General features: G+C 39.1%; 1 protein-coding gene across 9 annotated transcripts in view; it reads right to left on the minus strand.

Moving 5' to 3' along the window:
- The window catches only part of CSGALNACT1 (chondroitin sulfate N-acetylgalactosaminyltransferase 1), a 405,491-nt gene extending 385,793 nt beyond the window's left edge, over positions 1–19,698 (minus strand). For 6 of the 9 annotated variants that reach the window (XM_069075776.1, XM_069075774.1, XM_069075771.1 and 3 more), the window contains exon 1: positions 19,558–19,698. The gene's annotated coding sequence lies outside the window, so the exon portion shown is untranslated. Of the gene's footprint in view, positions 1–19,521 lie in introns of all 9 variants that reach the window. The other 3 variants (XM_069075777.1, XM_069075775.1, XM_069075770.1) reach the window with 1 other exon arrangement.
- Positions 19,699–22,902: the final 3,204 nt, after the last annotated feature.

The following is a 22,902-nucleotide window of genomic DNA, read 5'->3' on the forward strand; positions in this document are numbered from 1 at the left end:
TGAAAACCAAGCCAATACAGGGGAATCTTTAATTGCCATTACTATCACATTCCACCCCTCCAGGATCCTTGGCCTTACAATCTCAATCTAAATGGCCATGGATCCTGGAACAAATAGAGGCACTATGCTTTGTACTCCTTGCAGACTACGCCATAATGTAATATAATGCCAAAAGAAGGCAACTTCCCAGGTTCAAAATACCAGCATAGTTGTGAATATGGCATTGCTGATACAGTCACTAGTAAAAAGAAAGATGAAATTCAAAATAACACTGAGGTTTTAGTACACATCAAATAAATTGACAAAGATTAATTCAAGATGGGAAGTCAGTATCAAAATGGTTATTAGAAAGGTAGGCAAACCAGTATGCTGTTGGTGCAACACTATGTCAGATAGCACTTTGGAAATACGTGAAATTATGGAAACTGAGGGGAGCTCATCAATTGAGGAATGGCTAAACAAGTGATTGGAATGAAATACTGCTATGCTGTAAGAAATGATGAGCTTAATGATCTTAGAAAATGATCTTAGAAAAACATGGAAAGACTTGCATGAAATAACGAAGAATGAAATGAGCAGAATCAAGAGAACATCACATGTTTGAAGAATAACTGTGAATGACAAAGTTATTCTGAGTATTAGAAATACTCAAATCAACTACAAATGACCTATGAAGGAAGATGCTATCCACCTCCAGAGAAAGAACTGATAAATAGAAGTATGCATAGTATTATTTTAGATAGATAGGTTGTTGTAGGTAGATAGATGATGATAGATAGAGAGATACATAGATGTCAAATGGTGGCCTCTAGGATGGGATGGAGAAGTGGGAGCAAGACAGTTCAAAACTTAAAATGAAACCAAAAAGAATTTAATTTACTTTCAGAAAAAACGAGAAATATGTAATTATAATGAAGAATTTTTGCCCTAATGACAAAAGAAGAAAATGTGAGATTCTCTCCTCTTCACAGAAATTGGAGACAATTGATAAGGAACAATGAATTTACTATTAGACTCAACTGATAAGTTAGTTTTGCTGAACTGTTTCTTTCCTCCTGTATTTTGTCCTTTTTTATACTTTATTACAAGGGAAGGTTCTCTGGGGAGGAGAGAAAAAAGAGATATATTTGAAAGTAAAGTTGAGGTATAAAAATAAAAATGTTGAAAATAAAGTAAATTTATCCAGGCCAAAAATTTCTGAATAATGCAAAGCATGAATTTGGGGGTGATAGTCTACTTGTAATCTGCTAAAAGTGCCTTTTTTCATTGCAAGCCTTAAAGAATATGATGTTTAAAAACAGTGAAAATACCTCTAATATCACACCAAATTTTTTTGTATACTTAAAAGGAAAAAATGAAAAATTGTACATGATAGTGATTCACAGCTTTACATTTTTTTATGGTCTTCTTTACATATGGAATTGCTTGTGTTTGCTGGTTTGTCAAACTCAGGATTTTTTTTTTTAAGAAAAATGTCCTTTGGTGGATATTTTGCCTTTTAAAGGGCATTTTAAGATACTTTAATTCATTAAAATCAGATTGATTAAATAACTTATTGGACATATTAGTAGGTTGACCTGATCGTGAAAAATGCCAACCTACAGGTAATACATTTCTTCACATTCAGCACCTTGCAGTACAATTCCTCTCAATTGCCTGATAGTAGCTGAGCTGTTCATCAAACTTTCATGTGCTATATTTGGCACTCTGGCACATGGCAAAGAAAGAAACACAAGATAAATGAGCCATGGGGTGAGGTATGTGCCAGGCAATGGCCAGACTATTATTCCTCTGAACGTATTGCCTAATTAGACTTCACAGGAGGAGAAAGGGTTTTAATATTTAACAAGTATAATGGTGTGATCAATGTACACAAATCAGGTCTGATAAGAAGCACTGCATATTAAATAGAGACAGACGTTATGGGAAAGGTAGAACCATGAAAAGCTAAAAAAAAAAATTTTTTTTCTTTTACAATTATGAGCATCAACCACATTTTTAGCATTTTCAATCCTACTACAGAAACTCAGTGAATGATTTAGTCATGTCCCCTTGTTTCAGCAGACTACATATATCATTTTTTTTAATCTTAGCTCAAACTCACTTTCCCAGCTTTTTTTCAGAACCATCTCTTCATATTTTTACTTATGCCCAAATCTCACCATCTACTTAGCATCATAGAATCTTGCCATTGGACAGACCTTTGTCTTCTAGTCCAATTCACATCCCAGAGGAAAGTGATCCTGAGAGGGAAATCATTCACCCCATCTCAGTGATCTCCAGGAGTGAGGAGAAACTTCACTATCATGCCTCAAGGCCATCCGTCTCACTTTTCAGACAGCTCTGATTGTTAGGCAGTTTCTCCTAGCAAAAATCTGCCTCTCTGCAACTACTACCTCATTGCTCCTTCTGTGGCCAAGCAAAATAGTTCTAAATTCCTTTTCTATGTTCACGCTTCAAATAATTAATGTACACTGCCCTCCCCCAACCCAACTAGTCTTCCTCCTCTAAGTAAAACATCACAGTTTCTTCAGTTGATTCTTACAGGACATGGTCGCCTAGTTCTCTGAATTTGACATGTTCCATCCAACTTGTCAATATCCTTTCTGTAATACGGTGCCCAGAACTTAATACAACATGACTGATGTACTCTAACCAAAGCAGGTCTATAACCTCTTTCACTCTGGACACTTTAATTAAGGTCACATTGGTTTTTATGGCTGCTGCATATCACTGACTTATACCAAGCTTGCATCCTTCTAAAATTGAGGGTTTTTTTTTTCACAAGAACATTGTTCAGGGATCTCCCTCACTCCCTCCCTACTTATGTGCTTTTATTACTCCAAATATAGGATTATATATTTGTTTATTATTAGATTTCATTTTATTAGATTTGGCCCCTAGATCTGCAGATTGGAACCATTTTGCATCCAAATTCTGTCTCCCAGCTTTGTATCATCTGCAAATTTGATACACATATCTTCACCCAGATTAAATTAAATGATAAAGAAATGGAAGCAATGATAGTATCCTTAGATCTCTCCATCTGAGTTGCTATTGAACTATTAATCACATATTAATCACCACTCTTTGTGTCCCAGTGAAATTTATATGCAAAGCACTCTGCAAACCTTAAAGCACTACATAAATACTAGCTATTATTACCATTATTAAATTATACTAATATTATATATATATAAGAATACATGATAATATTAATATTGTTATTATTATCCTGAAACCAACTAACTTTTCTACCACCCACTACATTTCTCTATCTGATGGTCCACACGGGTAATCTTGATATACTCTGACAAATGGCTTACCAGAAGCTGTGTTTACCAATCTACAGCTTTATCCAATCTACCCATCTATTAATCCTGTCAGAAAAAGGAGATGTGGTTAGCCAGGCATGACCTTTTCTTGATGAGCTCGTGTGGGTTTACTGCTGCGATCATCACTTCTCTTGCTGACTAACTCCAGCTGATCCCGTATCCATCTTGTTTGTTCACAGTTGTTGTCATGTTGTCTACCTGCCCCCTTAGACTGCGAGCTCCTCAAGAGCAGGGACTGTCTTTTACCTTTCTTTGTTTCCCTGGCACTTAGCACAGTACCTGGACACAGCAGGTGCTTAATAAATGTTTACTGACTGACTTTTCCCAAGTTATAACAAACCATCTTTTTAATAATAATAATAGAATTTTGTTAGGGATTGAAGTCATGTTCACTAAACTGGTTTTTCTATGTAGAAGAGATTATAGATATTTAAGTCCAACTCCCCTCACTTTAAAAATAAAGATACTGAGACCCTGAAAGGGAAAGTGATATGTACAAGGACACACACTTGGTAAGTGACAGAATTGATATTTAGACCTAAATGATTGTTTTTCTTCTGTCATTTCAATCGTGTCCAACACTTTGTGACCCCATTTATGCAGTTGGGGTTTTCTTGGCAAAGACACCCTGGAGTGTCTTGCTATTTCCTTCTCTAGCTCATTTTACAGATGAGGAAACGAGGCAAACAAGATTAAATGACTTGCCCAGGGTCACACAGGTAGAAAGTGTCCGAGGCTAGCTTTGAACTCATAAAGATGAGTCTTCTTGATTCCACATCTTGTGCTCTATGCACTATGGCCCCATGTAGCTACTCTTGGACCTAAGTTAGCTGACTCCAAATAGAGCCTTCCTTCTACTATTCCACACTTCAACATGAATCCACCTTCTTTCCTTGCCTGAAAATCAGGATAACTTTTCTGGTTTGTCCTTTGCTAGTATTATAGCACTCCTCCAGTTATCTCCACAAATTTCCAGTACTTTAGGTTGTAGTTCATGGTAGCTCTATTATGGTAACTTGAACCCATTGATAGATGCTAACTGTCCTTTCACCACTTCATCATTTTAATTTGGGTATCAATTCTATTGACCATTTTTGTTCTATATTTCTCAATTTGACCATCCTTTTTCAGTAAAGAAGCAAAATCTAAGTTGAGAAGTTGTTCCTTCTCTCCATCATCATCATTCCATATACCTAAACATGTCTTAGTCCTCTTTTTGACTTCTTTCCCTCCAACATATTTCTAAAGAGCCTTTTCTGCTTTCCTTAGACTTATTAAGTCTTAGCTTATTCTAGGATTTAGTAGCTCTGCCACTATTCTGACAGTATTTCATCACTCTTTTGTATTCATCCTCAGTTACCTGCTCTTTTTTTTCATCCTCATACATACCTTCTAAAAATCTGAATGTGCAAATGAATTCCCTGTGCAGTCACATCATACTCTTAGTTACCCCTTTTCATCAAATCATCAGATCAGAATTATTCACTCTTGAGCCTCAACTTTCCTTACAGAATCTGACACCACAGGATCTTACCTATCCTTTCTGTGAACTATTTGAAATCCAAATGCCCAAAGTTTAGGATATGCTTAAGGCCATGCCCAATACATCTTCTTGATAACAAAAACAATAAGAGCTGATTTTTAAATAGAATTATCACATTTCCCCTTCTAACTAGGTGATAGCTAATCTTTATAGACACCCACCACCATATTTCTCCAGTTTCTCCTTCCAACGAGCTTTACTCAAACTGTCTTCCACAACTGGTTCATCCTCCATCTGCTTGAAAGATTTTCACCAAAGAATTCTTGATATATAAGGACTGCTCCCTGACCCCTTTTTTTACCCAATCTGTTCCTTCTGAATAATCTTCTTTCCTTTTTTATATTTCAGATATGGATAACATCCTACCACATCTCAGATATAATTATGCGATCAGAGTTGCCTCCTTGCATTAAAATCTCTTTTTTCATTCTACTTATTATCTATGCTCTAAACATTTGTGTCAAATCCATAAATATTATTATTTCCTATCCCTCTATCTGGATTTATCTCCTTGCCTTACCAGGCATCTTCACGCAGTGTCTTCTGTGGTATGCGTCGCAGAGGTTGAATGGAAGTTGTTCCTCTAATTTCCCTTCATCCTCACTTAAAGCACACTATTGAGACAAACAAATCTCTAGAATCTTACATTCTTCCTGGAGCTCCTCGATATACTCCATCCCTACCCTAGAGTACACTGGACAACTATGTCTGACATCTCCCTCTTAATTATTTCAGGAAGGGGGCAAAAATATCATCTCCTTTTTAATTATCAAAAGAACATTTAACCTGTTGAAAGCTTTGCTTGTTCTATAAAGTCCTTTCAGCTGCCAAAGGATTTGTGTGGGAGTCATGGGAGAGAGAAGACTAAAAATTGGATTGGAATATATTTCTAAAATAAACATTGCGAAATATAAATTACATAGAAGTTTACTAGAGTATTTTTATTTGGAGTTTTTTTCTGTTTAATAGCAACATTACCAACAGAAAATTGTCTCCTTGCCTCCAGGTTCTCTCTTCTTTAATCCATCTTCCACATATTCCTAAATCACAGATCTGACCGTGTCACTGCCCTGCTCAAGCATCCATTAGAAAAAAATACAAACTTTGTCTGACATTTAAAGCCTTTCACAACATGGCTCCTACCTTTCCACACTGACTGCGTATTATTTTCTTTTATACACTCTATATTGTTATTCAAGTCTACTTTCTGTTCTATGTACAAGATATTCCATTTCCTATCTCCTTATCTTTGTACAGGCTGTGCCTTGCGCCTGGAATGTTCTTCCACATCTCTTCTGCCTAGTAGAAGCCCTGGCTTTCTTCAAATGATAGCTCAGATACCACCCCCTATAGAGCCCTTTCCTGATCCCCCAAGGTGGTTATGGTTCTCTGCCCCTGGCCATTACTATACATTTGTAATGTAAATATTCATCTCATTTCTCAACTACTAGATCTAAATCATGTCACCATCACTCCATCATCCCAACCTCCTTCCCAGTAAAACCTTAGCTTTCCATCCCAAGAGCTACTTTAGGTTGTTATATAGATAAGCTCAAAACCAGGTCTCCAATTCCCAGTCACTAGCTCCAAACCATGCTGCTAATTACTCAGTTTTCCTCATTCCACAAACCAAGAAAAAGCCCTAACCCTCCTCCACCCCTCCTTCTGTGCTCCCCTTTATGCTCCCTCATTACAAGGCAAGCTCCTTGGGATCGGGAACTATCTTTCTTGCTACTATTTGCATCTCCAGAGATTTGCAGAGCACCTGGCACATAGTAAAGCTCAATAAATGCTCTATATGTTATCGATCTATCTACTTATCTGTGTGCCTATTACTTCTCATATTACCCCCAGAATGATGTCATTTTGATCCTCTTTGAGAATAAAGGACAATAACCAACCAGTTTCTTTAACCCCAATCCCAGGAGAACATAAGCTCCTTGAGGGCAGGATTTTCATTTTGCCTTGTATCCTCAGCACCTAGCATGGTGCCTGGCACTTAGTAAACAGTGCTTCTTTAAATGAATGAAAATGTGACTTCCACTGAATGACATAAAGTAGTAGACTTGAAAAACAGGCAGACCTACAAAAGAGAGAAGTCTCTGATGAAGAGAAGGCTGTTCCCAATCAGGCCAACTCTATTACATGGACCCTTGATCTCATCCCCTTCCATTTCCTCCAGCTGATTGTCCTGTAATCATCCCCACCCACTTCAATCTCTCCCTCTCAACTGATTCATTCTCTACATTGCCTATGAAAGCTCCCAAGTCTCCCTCTTCCTCAATAAAGAAAAAACTTTCTAAAAAATCACCAGTCCCTCAAGCTATCTTCCTATATCTCACCTCCCGTTTGCTAATTCTTAGAACAAGCTCTCTATACTCACTGCCTCCAATTCCTTTCCTCTTAATTCATTCTCAGTCCTTCCAAACTGGCTTCTAACTCCATCATTTTACTGAAATTCCCTCTCCAAAGTTACCAATGATCAGACAGATCTAATGACCTTTCCTCAATCCTCATCATTCTTGATGTCTCTGAAGCATTTGCTACTGTTACCTCCTGGATGATTTCTTTTTTCTGGGTTTTTACTGACACTGTCCTCTCTTGGTTCTCCTCCTTTCTGATCTCTCACTCTCAGTCTCCGTGGTTGGACCCATATCATGGCCATTAATTCTGGGTATATCCTCAGTGCCTAAAGTCCTAGGCACTTTTCTCTCCACATTTTTTCTCCTGATAACCACATCAATTCAATCATCATCCCTTTGCAGGTGAGTCCTAGATCCAGCCTTAGTCTCTTTCCAGAGCTCAACAATAGCATCTGCCTACTGGACATTTCCAATTGGTTGTCTCTATTGGGTAAACATAGCATATCCAAAATAAAATTCATCACCTTTCCTCAAAATACAGCCTTCTTCCAAACTTTCCTATTTCTTTCAAGAACATCACCATCCTTCTAGTCATCTCTGCCTACTCAAACTCATGCTAGTTCAAAACCTCAGAGTCATCTCAATTTCTGTCCTTCATTCTTTATAACAAATAAGTTGTCAGGTCTTAATAGATTCTATGTACACAGCTTCTCTCTTACATAGGAGAAATGTAGCTTCTTCTCACAAAAAGTTTTGGAGCCCCTGCTGCTTACAGTCTGGTAATGTAATGGACAGAACACTAGACTGAGATTAGCAGGGAGTTTGAGTCCAGTCTCTACCACTTGCTAGCTTTTCATGTCTTGCATACGTCCTTTAACTTCTCCTGGCCTAGGTTTCCTCAATAGTAAAGTGGAAATAATAATTGTATACTCTTGAGGTAATCATAGAATGTGTACCCCATTCTCAAAGACTATTACTTTCACTTAGCTATTTCTAACATGATTGAAATGTGAGAGAACATGGAAATCAGTAGCAATTGGTGGCATTCTGCCTTGGTGATGTTTAAAACCTCCCTCTCTCAAATCTCCCTCAGGTAGCTTACTTTCCCTAAAGAAAATCCTGGGATCATAGATAATTGTCAACAGGTAAGGCTCAGACCCACACCCTTTGACTCCAGTGCCTTGAGAGTTAAGAAACCTGCAATCTCTAAACCCAGCTGTGCTTTAAGTATGTGACCCTAGGCCAGCCACATCTTCTCTGTGACAACTGTAAAAAAAAAAAAATAAGCCTTAAGGTCCCTTTTGGTTCTAATATTCTACTGCTTCTCTGTTCATTCATCCCTGCTAGCCAATATCCCTTCATTACCCTCAGTATCAACTAATGAACAAGAAGAGTCCTTAAATTAAGGGATTATGGGCCCACAGGGAACCAGATGTCTGTAATCATCTCAATGGATTATTTGCCATTTCAAAAGCTCTTGGGTGCTACTAGATAGATACTAAGTAGATTGTCCTTGGATAAGTGTATCTGGAACTATTCAATGCTTCTGCATCTGGCAATGGTTTTCTGTTCTTTAAAGAGAAGACAAAGTTGGGAACGGAAGGCTGAAGAGGAGATGAGAGCTAGAAAATGCTACATTCTCTCATTAAGGAAGCAAACAAGACTACTTTGGGCTAGGCATCATACTATGTGCTAGGGATTCAAACACAAAAATGAAACAGATCGTGCCCTGAAAGGGCTTATATTCTATAGGAGAAAACAACACATATACATATAAATGGATACAAATATATACAAAGCAGTGCAAGGTAATGAGGACAGGAGAAGGGATCCTAGTAGTCAGGGAGACCAGGAAAGGATCCTCTCAAGTTGTCCCCAGTCAGATCAAGAATAGCCAGAACAAGAACGCTCATCCTCCAAAGTCCAACAACATCCACTGCCTATTTCACTTACCTAGACAAGGGAAGATACCATTTGCTCGTGGAACCCACTCATGGCCTCAGCAGCAGTTTCTTCTCATGCTGCCAGACCATCTGGTCTTTCCAGGAAGGAGAGGCCTCTCTGTGATCACGCCACAGGCCCCCAAGAAAATTCCTCTTCACATAAGTGGTAGGAAAGAAAGCCCAGCCCTGATAATAAGGCAGCAAACAATTTGTAGATAATCTTATCAGGCACTCTCTCTGCTGGTTAATGAGGCTGATGGTGGATATAAAGGATTTATTCTGGGAGTCCAGATTCAAGTGCAAACCAGAGGAGAGGGAAAGCATGTAACCTGCAACTCTTCCTCCTCCTCTTCTCAACATGGCACACGGCATGAAGCATAATGGCCCCTGTCATAAGATCGGCCAGCAACGGACAGCTTCTCTGTTACCTAAGGCCCTTGCTAATAAGAAACAGTCACATCACATAAGGGAGTTCTAGTGAGGGAGGCAGAAAATCAGTTTCACATATCTGGATAAATTTCCCTTGAATATGCAACCCCCAGGTTTTGCTTAAGAAATCCTTAGCTTTAGTTAGTATGCAAAGGAAAGCTTTTCAGGAGGGCACAGGACCCAAAGACTGGAACCAGCTAACTAGAGCCCACAAACTAACCAGTTCTGTGTCAGACCTTGGCTTCTCAACGTCATTTGGACTGATGAATCATTTAACAGACCCTTCCAGTCTCATCTCTTCACATCTGAATGCCCCTCTGAATCTCAATTATTAAAGCCCTCCTTTACATACTGGAAATTTGCCCATGGCCACGGTGTGAATGAACCCAGCAATCAAGGTCCTGGAATTGAGATTAAGATTCCAGAATTCCTTTACCACATACTTTGCATTCACACTATTAAACGTGCCTTCTTCTGTAGCAACTTGTCAAGGTAACCATCTGAAGAATAGACACAAAAACTTTCCTCAAACACAGTTCTCAACTGCTTCCTGTATGTATGTCTTTCTAGCCCAGGACTCAGTGAATGAGTTTAATTTAAAAAAAAAAAAAGAAGAGGAGGGGAAGGATGTCCAGGAGAGGCCAAGTCAGGGCAAAGAGCCTGGGTGGTGTGTTCAACTCAGGTGTATACAAGACTGCCCAGGCTGGCTCCCTGCAGCAAGTGTGTCTTCTTTCAGCATACATGGAAACACTAAAAGTGTACACAGTGCAGCCAGCTATGCACAAAAGTGATGCTGCTTTATAACGAAGAACCGAAGAGTCCTCAAAAGGGATCTGGAAAGCTGGGTTGATTAACAGATTTAAAAAGCACTTCACATGCTCCTTGCCTGCTAACACTGAGGTGATGAACTCAGGGTACAGAATAAGATCCATAACCTTTGCACATGACCAATGCAGGAATTGGTTTTGCTTCGGTTGCTAGGTAGCACGGTGGATAGAGCTCTGGGCTTAGAGTCAGGAAGATCTGAGGTCAACCTCAGATATTTCTTAGTTGTGTGACCCTGGACAAGTCACTTAACTACTGTATGCCTCAGTTTCCTCAACTGTAAAATAGGAATAATATTTTCTCCTACCTCATAGGGTTGTTGTGAGGATCAAATGAGATATTTGTTAAGCACCTAGCACAGTGGTACTTAATAAATACTTATTCCATCCCACTGCTTGACTATGCATGTTACAAGGATATTTTAATGTTTTTCAGTGTTGGGGAAGGGAGAGAGAAAATTGATTTTTGTTAATATTTCAAATGAAATTGATTTTTGTTAATATTTTAAATAAAATTTATTTTTTTTCAAGAAAGCTTCAGAAAAGGAAAGCTCACATCCTTTCTTTTCAGTAAGTTAGACAATCATAGGATCACAGAATTGTAGAGCTGAACAGGACCTCAGAGGTATATAGCTCAACATATACCCCCAAAAGGAATTCCTACTACGATATATCAAACAAGGAGTCATCTAACCTTTGCTTGAAGATGTCCAGTAAGAGAGAACCCACCACCTCCCAAGACAGCCCATTACACTTTTGGATAGCTCTAATCATTAGGAAATTGTTCTTGACATCAAACCAAAATTAACTCTTTCTTTTGATTTCCACCCCATTGCTCCTGTTTCTACCTCTTAAAGCTAAAAAGAACAAATCTAATCCTTTTTCCACATGACAACTTTTTAAGATGCTACAATATACTTATTAAGACCCCAGAGTCTCAGGGTCTTCTCTTCTCCAGGATAAACAATCCCTGGTTCCTTAAACTCACCCTCATATGCCATGGTCTCAAAGGCCTCCAGCATCCTGTTTGACTCTCTCCAATTCATCAATGTCATTCTTAGACTATGGCATCCAGAACTAAACACAGTACTTCAGATATGGTCTGACCAGCACAGAATACAAAGCAACGGTTACCAGCTCTGAGATAACCAGAAAGGTTGGCCTCTCTTAATGCAATTCAAAATCTCATAGATCATACTGCTGACTCACACTGAGCTCACAGGTCCCTAAGATCTCTTTTAGACACACTGTTAATCATGCTACCCCCAGCAGGGACTTGTGAAATTGATTTTTTGAACCCATGTGTAAGTTTTTACTTTTTATTTCTTAAGTTTCATCTTATCAGATTCAGTCCATCAAGGGAAACTGAGGAATTAATTATCTAAAAGTACACCTATGGTCACTGTGGCAACCTCACATCATAAGGTCTAAAGAGAATGTGTTTGATTAAATCTGGTAGAATGATGCCAAGCATAAGGTGAGTGCCCAAGAGATGGAGGAGGAGGGGGATTTAGAATGGAATACATGATGAAATCACCTCTACCAGAGTAGAATCATGGAAAATCAAAAAAGACTAGACCAAATCTATAATGTTACATTCATTCTCTCTCTTATCAAGTGAGCCTCTCAAAATATATACTCCTATCAATCTTCCCAAGACCTTCAGGCACCCACTTAGACTGTATTTCAAGTTATACTCTCCTTCTCAAAACACTGTTTTAAAAATCTTAATAGATTTTCAAAATTAATTTCATTGTTTTTAACCTACTGTCAATAAAATTTGCTTTTTAAGTATGGTAAATTACCATTTATGAATGTAATTTTTGTCATTGTTAACATCATGGTGGTGTTTTTTTTTTAACCCAAAATTAAAATTTTCTCTGCATTTGCTCAGGCACCATCTGCCAATGTATGGAATGGCTGGTTTTCATGGTTCCTGGAGGACTTGTAATTTAGTCAGCATGGAAAACTCCAGGCATGGGAACTCCAAGCTGCAACCAGCAACCTGTTTTTCTGATTTGCTAAATAAATCCTGAGGAGAAGCTTGATATACATCGAGATTAAGTGACTTGACTTGCCCAGGGCCACACAGGTAGTATCAGAGGCCAGATCTGAACCCAGATATGAAGGATTCCAAGCACAACACTCTAGCCATTAAATCCCAGTGCTTCAACATATAGGCCATAATAGAAAATGTAACTAAATCACCTCATCTGCTTCCTGATTGTCAGGAATATTTCATAATGAGCTATTTTTCTGAACCTTAGTAACTTAATAACACTCTCCACATGAACCCTTTCCTATAATCAAAGGACCAGATGCATGTCCTTATATGCTATTTCACCTATAACAAAATCCCATGACCAGCACTCTAAATACAACTGTATAGCAAGGTGCTGGTAGACTAATATTCCCCTCTCCTAATGATATACAGCTGAATGCATGAAAAATTAAATATAATCTCCTATAAATAGTAGACTAGCCATCTTGTAGCCCTACCTTTTAAAACATAGCAGGATTTAGGGGAGAGAAAAAAAAAGATGGGCTTTAAAAACCAATAGTTTATTTTATTCAACATGGATTTTTAGTGTATTCCCCCTTTGAGGAAAAAAAATACTTCTTGTCAGGAAACCAAGAAGCAAAAGAATAATGACAAATCACAAATTAAAGAGATAAGAGGGAAAAGGGTTTCTCACTGTACTTCTGACTCTACTCTTCTGACACCCATTATTCAGTCATTTCATTCAGTTCTGACTCTTCCTGAGCCCCTTTGGGATTTTCATAGCAAAGATACTGGAGTGATTTACCATTTTCTTTTCCAGTTCGTTTTACATAGGAGGAAACTGAAGCAAACAGGCTTAAGTGACTTGCCCAGGGTCACACAGCTGATAGGTTTCTGAGGCCAGATTTGAACCCAGGAAGATGAGTCTTCCAAGGCTCCAGGCCAGCATTTTATTTACTGCACAACACACCTGCCCTTCAGACACTTTCTCAGACACTTAGTTGTATTTATGCATGCATATAACATCCCCAGGCCTAGAGCTATCTGGCACATATCTCCACCCACTGAAACCTTTTCTCTTTTTTCAAGGCCACAGCTTTAGAGTTACTTCTTCTAAGAAGCTTTCCCTGATTCTACCCTCTCCCATATAAATTATCTCTCCATTCACAAATCTTCCCTACCACTCTCTCTAGTATGATTATTTGTATATTTGTTTTATTTTCCTTCCCCTAATGAAATTATAAAATCTCTGAGGTCAGGAATCACACACATGGGCATGCGCTATGGTACCTATAGCAGCACTTTGTGCACAATATTTCAATAAATTTCTGCCAAATGAATGAAAGAATGGCTGACTGTGACTCTCACCACATCCTAATATTCTTCAATCTACAGAGTATATCTGATTCACATATTCAGTTTATAATATGCTGCAAAGTGCCTTGATAAGAAGTCAAATGGTGCACAGACATAACTTGTACTTCATTGTGTTCTGATAGCCTGGAAAAAGCTACATATTCAAACCTATAAATAAAAATGTGCTGGAGAAGAGCCACAATGAAAAGATTAATTTGTCATCTTGCCCCATCAAGCTCAGAAATGGATATAAATGCAGCAATCTAAAGAAAATTCTTCCTTTTTTTACCCTTAGAATTCAAATTATTTTTAAGAATTCCATCTCAATATTTACAAGAAGGTGAAAACACAAGCTTATAATAGAAATTACTACAAACATTCTTTAAAAATGGATTTTTATCTCATACATTATCAAGGCATTAAGTTTACTTAAATCACAGGCTCATAGATCTAGAGTTGAAAGAGATCACAAAGGTCATTAAGTCCAAACCCTTCATTTTTACCCACGTTCAAACTGAAGCTGAGTAGTGATTTCCTAGGGGCACATAGCTAAGAACTACCAGAGTCAAAATTCAAACCCAGATCTTCCTGATTCCCAGCCTGTACTTCACCTACCAACTCATATTGCCTTTCAAACCCTTTGGCTTGGGGCAGTTAGAGCACCAACCCTGGAGTCTGGAGGACCTGAGTTCAAATTTGACCTCAACCACTTAACACTTACTAGCTGTATGACCTTGGGCAAGTCACTTAGCCCCAATTGCCCTGCCTTCCCCCCTCCAAAAAGACCAAAAAAATATATAACCAAATCCTTTGGCTCTCCTGAACATCATACTGCTTACTAGAATAACCTAGCCCCTTACAAAGATGCATATATCCATATAGCTATAGATAGATAGACAGATAGATATTCAAATCACACACACATCACCACCTTGATAAGTTTCTAACTATTTCATAGTTGACAGAAGTAGATAGATAGATATTTGAAAAGTGTGGGGCTAGGGACCACCATTTCACTAATCAATTTCTACCAACATAGCATGTGAATTATTTCTCTACTGGTAGAATTTTTATTCCTATTACTAGGCCTCAATAATACAAGGTGTATGTATGTATGTATGTATGTATGTATGTATGTATTGTGTATGTATGTGTGTATGTATATGCATGTATGTTTAGTTGTTTTTCAGTTGTGTCCAACTCTTTGTGATGCCATTTGGGGTTTTCTTGGCAAAGATACTGGATTGTTTTGTCATATCCTTCTCCAGTTCCTTTTATACATGACAAAACTGAAGCAGACAGGGTAAAGTGACTTGTCCAGGGTCATACAACTAGTAAGTGTCTGAGGACAGATTTTAACTCATGAAGATGAGTTTTTCTGACTCCAGTCCTTGTAGTCTATCCACTGTGCCACCTAGCTGTCTCGTGTGTGTGTATCAATACATATCCAGATATATTTACATATACATACATATTCACATACATATATGCATATATCAATAATGTATTTTAATAATTTAAATTAGGAAGTCATTGTTTTAAAAGATGAAACTTCATGTTACAACAGCATGATTTGATCTGCACATTGCCTGGCACCACTTAAAAATGAGAAAAGACCAGGATCTTATAGTAGCTTAAGTGCCTTAAAAATATCAGCTGTCATATATATATCCTATTTGCTAGTATCACAAATATTGCTACATGGAATGCAGCATATATGTATATATACACATGTGTATATACATATGTGTATATATACATGCGTACATGTGTGCATATGCATATAGAAACACATGCATGCACATTGTTTATATCTAACATGTGTTTATATACATGTTTATACACGACATATATAGAACCTTAATGGGGAAAAAGTACCACCTCTTCTTCCTCCCCTGTTCTCAACCCCACAGCACTCTTACCAAGTCACAAAATACCAGCTCCCTTTTCCTTACTCACCTAAAAATATTATTGTAGCAAGAAAGAAAGGACTAGATATGAACCCTAGACAACCAAATAATGCTGTGCTTCTTAGTGCCTTTGGTTCCTGGATATAAACATCAACAGAAAATAATCTACACATAGTAAGAGTTTTTTTTTTAAATAATTTAGTCATTAACTTATCATTCCTTGTAAGCATTTCCTAGTTCAGTCCAATATATGCCTCCTCAGTGTTCCCTTATTCAGTCAGCTATTATTTTAGTCACCTAAAGGAATCTTCCTGGAACTAAATTCTCTAGCTGCCTTGTGCATATGACTCAGGCCTTGATTCTGCCTCTGTCTAGGTCTAGGAGGAGGGAGAGGGCAGTATTTCCCTTCACTGAATGCGTGAGAAACATTAACATGGAAGGAAGACATCTGTGTTTTTGATACAGATGAAGTCATAATATTTTCAGGGTCAAAAAATAACTGTTCATCTGAGGATGTGAAGCAAATGACAACAGAAGTGATCACTTCCTTCATTATTACAAAATTATTCTTCCTATTCTATCCTCCTAATATGCCTATGCTATTCTGGATAGGGAAACGGTAGACATCAGATTACATTAGGATCAGAGAATCAGATTGCAGATTGCAAGGGGCATTACGGATAATCTAGTCCAACCTCTTCATTTTACAATGTGGAAACTGAGGCCCAAAGAAGATAAAATGACTTGCCCCAGATCAAAGGATCATAAATTAGCAGTGCTAAAATGTGAACCCTGGGGCAGCTGACTCTTAACTCCAATGTTTCACACTGCTTAAGAGTCCTCTGTCAAGCAATCAGGTTTACGTGGCCTGTAATTTTCTGAAATCACAGAACTATGCTTCTATTATATGACGGCAAGGAAACTAGATCTAATGTTATTGACAATTTTAAGATTGCGGGCCCTCAGTGGTCCTTAACTCTTCCAAATGTTCTTTGTTGTGCATTACAGATTAATGTTTAGTTTAGCATATTAATATAGTTTATCCGAATACTTTGAAAATATAGTGTTCTTTCCTATATTTGTTTGCAAAGCAGTAATATTGTTGAGACCAGTATCCTTACATACATCCTCAGGGTTAACTGTCTACCATGAAGCAAATTATGTCCTACAAATAAAAACATAACTAGTCATGCATTTTATTACTCCAATAAATATGCTAAAACCTGACTGGAACTGTATTCAAATTAGACTTCAGTTATAAACAAGAGCTCCCAAACAAGAGGGATGCCTTTCAATCATGTATATTAGGAAATCATTTTTCCCTAAGTCAGAATCTCATGTTACAACAACATGATTTGCCCAGAACCGCTTAAAAATGAGAAAAGAACAGGAACTTCTGGCAGCTTAAGAGCCTTAAAAATATCAGCTGTCATATATGTTTCTTATTTGCTACTATAAAAGACAATGCTCCATGAAATATAGTATCTTTCACAATTCTGGAATTCAGATTAGGGGAAGAGGGTGAAGAGACCACAACAGATAGATGCCAATAGAATTTTATCACACTTGAATCAAAATTATTATTCTAAATAAATATTACTTGAAATAAATATACATTTTCAGAAGATTTTTTTCCCTTAATTCTGAAGTTATTTCAAAAGAACAAAGAATTAGCGATTAAAGACTACTTAGCTTATTTTTGTCTTTAATAGTGTTTTGCAAACTAGCATGTCTTTGTTTGAAATTTAAGTATAAAAAGTACAATCATTTCTATCAGGCTAATAGAGTAAACTAAATTCCTTTGCTACCTGAAAGGTTAGCTTTTTGTAACTAATGACTGCTGAGGAAAGTAAGATTATACAGAGAGGTCCCCTAGTGGTGAAGTTACTGTTTCAACTTTTATTTCATGTATTTTTATAGGGTTGTTTCAGTATAAGAGAGAATCAATATGTAATTTTATCATAGACTCTTAGCTAATCTCTTAATATATAGTGGGCCTGTCATTTAGAATCCTAAGGAGCTTTTTAGATAAGGAATAACAGAAAAAATGCTAACTGGACATCGTCATGTGTTTTTTTTTTTTAAACAAATATTAAAACTATGAGAAACAAAGTTAGGAAAAATTAGGAAATAGAATGTATCATATAATCTCAACATATGTAATTGGAAGGGATTTTCAAGGCCATCAGTCTGAAATTGCTTCATCAAAAAAGCAACATAACCCAACTGGCAGAGATAACAGCTACTCTGAGAAGAGGGTTAAATGCATAAAAATTAAGGAACTCTTTAAAAAAAAAAGAAACTGGATGCTGGAGTTTCAGGAATTCTAAAGTAAAAGCTAAATTCTTAGGCCAAATGGGTGTCATTCTGCTGTGAAGACTCTGTAAATTGCTTGCAAATTTCCATATTGAAACTTTTTTAAAATTTTAATGAGATTATTCGATCATTTTAACAATGTATTGTTTGCCGGGTATACTGTCAATGGAAAGAGAATTTTTTTTTTAACCATTAAGTACAGTCAGTGGTACATAAGACTTACAGCCCTTGCTTTCCAGGAATTGTGGCAACAAGACACATATCAAATGGTAGAAATCCTACACAGTCACTTCTGCTTAGCCTTAAACTTGTTCCCTCCTCTTTTCATCTTCAAGGATGCTAGTCTGCACAATCTCCAATTAGCAACGAGAAATTCCCATACAAAGGATATTAATACATGCTGTTACAAGTATGGCACTTTGTTAATCACTAATACACAGAGAAGCATTAACTTTAAAAGACAATCCAAGAAACGCAGCAGAATGAACTTGGAATTCATAGCATATAACCTGGCAAGCGAGTTCCCTCTCACAACTATCCTTATATACCTAGATTAACAGGCGTCAGACGTGGAACATTGATTTTGCAGAGCTTTTGAACCGAGAGAAAAAGCAGAGTTTTGGAAACCAGCTATACCATTATTTCAGAATATATGTCAGGTCTTCATGTTTTGGCATATACTGTACAGTTAAAAACTTGTCGTATATCATTCTTTCTTTTGTGCATGTCGATAAAAACCCAAGTTCAAAATCGATGCGGTTAGTGCAGGTGCAGGAAGGCACTTTTGGCAATAAACAACTTCGGAACAGGTTTCCACCGCCCTTTCATACCAGACAATGCCAAGAGAAATGCTTCTTTTCACTCATTGCACAAAAAAACACTTCCTCTGGGCATCCCCCAGACAGCAGTGACCCCACGCGTATTCCAACGCTCCCTGGGACGTGTGGGCTCTGGGGCTCGGAACACGCGAGGCGATGGAGAATGCATGGGGTAGGTAGGCACACTGTGGCCCCCACCCGCCCCACCTACCTCGAAAGGCAAAGTCTGGTGGTTACTTTTCAGAGCAGCTGTGCTTCCCTTGGTTTTGAGCACACCAATTAAACAGGAAAAGGCCACCGGATGGATTATTACACCAAACTGAACCTTCTCCGGCCCTGTCAGTGGCTCCCCACCCTCCATCCCACAACCTAAGCTCTGTCCTGTCCCTCCTCCGCGTCCCCCAGACCGTACACCTGAGTGATGCACGTCCCCTGGGAAAGGGAGCAGCCCCCAGCCCCAGCTCTGGTCACGGAGCCCACCCCGAAGGGAGCCTCGGAGGGCAGACAGCTCAGCCCAAGGCTGGAGGGAAGCCAGGCGCGGCACTATCCGCCAAGGGGCTGCACTGGGTGGAGGGGGTGGGGAGACAAGAGAGAAGCGACAAGGGAATGCCCCGAAGGGGCAGGAGACCCTTTGGTCCCTTTCCTTTGCGCAGTTCCTCCGCAACCCCCAACGTGCACTGACCCCGGGCAGAGGCACACGCCGGAGGCTGGTACTGACCACATGGCCGCATCTCCTCTCGCTGCTTCCCCAGGCTCGGGCGGCGGCAGCGGCGGCAGCGGCAGCGGCGGCCGTGGCTGCTCCTGCTGTTCTCGCTGCTGCCTGAACTTTCCCTGCCTCCGCGGCTCGGCTCCACCTCCCAGCTCCAGCAGCAGCAGCAGCGCAGCGAAAGCCTAGGGGACGCGGGGAGGAGGGGGGGCAGGGAGGCAATAGCATAGAACCCCGTGGCAGAGAAGTTCGAGTCCTGAACTCCACCCGCCAGCACTGGAATAAAGCGCTTTGGGAGCAAATGGACGGGTGTCGGGGACCCGGACCCCAGGAAGCCGTGCAGGCGCTAGATACTTGGTGTCAGGGGGGAGGAGTCGAAAATTTGGGAGCTGCAGGTCTGGGGAGGGCTCGGAGATGGTACTGAAGGCTCAGAGATAAGGCTTTGGGGATCTGGCAATGTGGGACTGGCCCCAGGAATCTTCCCTGGCACCTCTCCTCCCTGGCACTTCTCACCTCTCTGCTACCTTGGGAGAGCTGACTGAAGGGACGCCGCGGGTACCTCGGGGTTCCCCGGCCCCAACCCCTCTGTACTTGGGGTCTCTATGGTTTGAGAGCCGAGGACAGGAAAGTTTTCCCTGCCATGTCCCACCCAAGGATTGCACGCTGTGCGCCCGGAGGGTGTGGCCGAGAGTGGACAAAAGAGTGGACATCCTGACATAAGGTGTTAGCTTCATGTTCGGTGAAAATCTCCATGTGGGAAATGATCATATGGGGTTGGGGGTAGGTGTTGGGGTTCAGGAAAAGGTTTTTGGGAAAGTTGGTTTGGAATTCAGGAAGAGGGGGTTTTGAAGCTTGTCCCAAGACGAATTGCCTGAAATGCAGCGTTTCTTAAATGCGATTGTTTTGTTTAACGGAAAAATTCCCTCCAGTTCTCCTTCATCACCTGTGTTCTGTGATGTAGTAGAGGAGAGAAGGTCAAGTTTGGGAGTCAGAATTTGATCACAGACCTGGCTCTACCATTGAATGTCCTGGCGCCCTGATAGGTTTCCCCATTTGTAAAACTAGGGGTCCGCCTGCTCAAACATTCTATAGTCATGTAAATAACCAGAGGTAGTTTGCAGTACCAAATAGAAAGCCTGCCTTAAAGCCAGGAAGATCTCACTCAGTTCAAGTCATGGTTTTGACGCTAGCCAGCCCTGTGATCCCGGGCAAATGCTCTAGTCAGCTCTTTAAGACTCTAGAGAGGATACCGACCTATATTGGAATAGTTTCCTCACCAGGTATTTGCCTATAACAATGAAGTTATAAGTTGAGTCCCTAACCACTGAGAAACACCTCCCTCCACCCCCATTTACTGATTCTGGGCACAGAATTCATCAGAAAGTAAGTTCTATGAATGTATTCCCCCCAAAAAAAATCAGAGAAGGGTTTGTGGAATATAATATCCAGGGGTTCTAAAATGGTTCATATCACACCACTAGCAAATGAAAAAAATTATAGTTGGTGTGGCACTGCAGATCAGTATCTTCTTAACCCCTGAGACCCACCAGTGAGGAAAGCACAGAAGTTCTCCTATGAAGCCTAAAGGCTTAGATTAGGGCAGAAGGTTAAAAAAAAAAAGTGTGGAAAGAAAAACCCTGGGAGAGGGCTTAGTAGATGTGAGATACTGGAACTGATGGAATCTGAACTTTAGACATGAGGTCCTGTGCATAAAAGCTTAGGACCATCACAGGGGGAGGAGTAGTTAAGGAAAGGAATCATTATTTATATAGCACCTACCAAGTTACAAGTAGGTGTTATTATTATTCCCATTTTACAGTTGAGGAAACTGAAGCAAACAGAGGTAAATTTGCCCAGGGTCATACAGCTAGTAAATCCCTGTGCATGGATTTGAACTCAGGTCTTCCTGACTCCAGACTCAGTGTACTATCTACTGCACTACCTACCATAATAAGTACAATTTATACTGGCCTGCTTTCAGGATGGAGGGTGGGTGATGGAGGGTGATGAATGGTGAAGAAACTCAGTTAAATGTTTCTTAGTTCTGTGTCAGTCAAACTCAAGAGGACAAAGAGCATAGATTTAAATACACAGCAGTTACAGATGTTTCCATAATCTGCATCATTGGAGGGAATACTCACATTAATTGGATCACAGATGCAAGGGAGTATTAATTTATAAAATCCAGGAAAGTCTGAAGAAGTATCCAGAATTACCATATTCCAAAAGTTATTTAAAATTTCCAGATGCCAATGATCACAAAGCTGACCTTTGCTCAATAAGGTAAATTTGGCACCTTTAAAGTCTATGCTTGATTGCACTGATGCTCTTGAAGAAGCTTTTTAAAAGTTTCATTAATGGAATGTTATAACTTTATTGCTAAAACTTAGATTTATCTGCTGCTATATAATTAAACATTGATGTATTCATGATCTTACCAGTGTAGGTCACAACCCATCCATGGGTTTCTCATCTTGTCTAATTCTTGTCCATGTCTTCCCATAAATCCTCCAAAGAAGATCTATCCAAAACATTAGAGGCCTTCCTTTACAGCAAGAGCTCTTAACCTGGGGTCTATGAATTTTTTTTTTTTGTAAGGCAGTGTAGTAGATATAGCACTGGACCTAGAATCAGGAAGACCTGAGTTCAAATTATGCTTCACTTACTTAGCTGTGTGGCCCTGGGTAAGTCACTTTTAAAAATCACAAAATTGTTTGTCTCAATGTCCTCAACTGTTAAAAAAAAAAATGTGGATAACAACCAGTATTATTGTGAGAATCAAATGACAGAATATTTGTAAAGCACTTAAAACATTACCTACTATGTAGTAGGCACTTAACAAATGCTTATCTTCCTTCCTTCCTTCCTTACAGAAATAGATTGATAGACCTATAGCATACACAATAGATACATAATTGTATTTCAGTGTAATTAGTTTTTTGTAATCTTATTTATTTTATACATTTAAAAACATTATTTGAGAAGAAGGTCTACAGGCTTCAAAAGAAGTCCATAATACACACAAAAAAAGTTAAGAACCCCTGATCTAGAGTGGTTTTTTTTTACATTTTGCATGTATATATGACCAACCCACCATTTACAATCATGTTTTTACATACTTCTTATAAGAAAACCAGTATTCCTATAACCTGCTTACATTCATCCTGCATGCCTCCATTAACCTTTGGTTTACCTGCCATTTAGATTCTTGAATACCTACGATCCCCATTCATGTACAAAATATTGCTGTTGTAAAGGTGAACTTGGGATCCCTGAGAGTATTGTGTAATCTCACAAATACAACCTAGACTGCTCTCCCCATACTGAATTCTGGGCCCAAGATAAATGTATAGCTCT

This window comes from Petaurus breviceps, unplaced genomic scaffold (assembly GCF_028583685.1).
Source record: "Petaurus breviceps papuanus isolate PSGF00001 unplaced genomic scaffold, PetGlider_PUasm1.0 90919, whole genome shotgun sequence".
Classification (NCBI taxonomy): Eukaryota; Metazoa; Chordata; class Mammalia; order Diprotodontia; family Petauridae; genus Petaurus; species Petaurus breviceps.